Source organism: Wasmannia auropunctata, unplaced genomic scaffold, assembly GCF_000956235.1.
Source record: "Wasmannia auropunctata unplaced genomic scaffold, wasmannia.A_1.0 LD336061.1, whole genome shotgun sequence".
NCBI lineage: Eukaryota > Metazoa > Arthropoda > Insecta > Hymenoptera > Formicidae > Wasmannia > Wasmannia auropunctata.
The window spans coordinates 164,509-164,892 of NW_012026829.1; positions in this window are offsets into that span (position 1 = coordinate 164,509).

Genomic DNA, 384 nt, shown 5'->3' on the forward strand with positions numbered 1-384 from the left:
ATCCATAATTCATTAAATGACTTACTGATTCTTTACAAAGCTGCACGGATGCAAATGGAGATGCATCAAATCTAAATTTTTTTTACTAAATTTGCGAAGTTCCATGGAGTAAAATAAAAATCGCATACAAATGCGACTTACAGCGTTTGAAAGCGTGAATCTTTACCTTTAATTTGCGCACTCGATCAGCATTGTGCGATTTTTTTTCACCGAGTTATTCAACTTTGAAGTAAAAATGACCTTTTTTGATTCAATGTTAAATAACTCGGTGAAAAAAAATCACACAATGCTGAACGAGTGCGCAAATTAAAGGTAAAGATTCATTCTTTCGAAAACTATACACCTCATTTTTGTGCGATTTTTTAGTTAGGACCGTGGAACTTT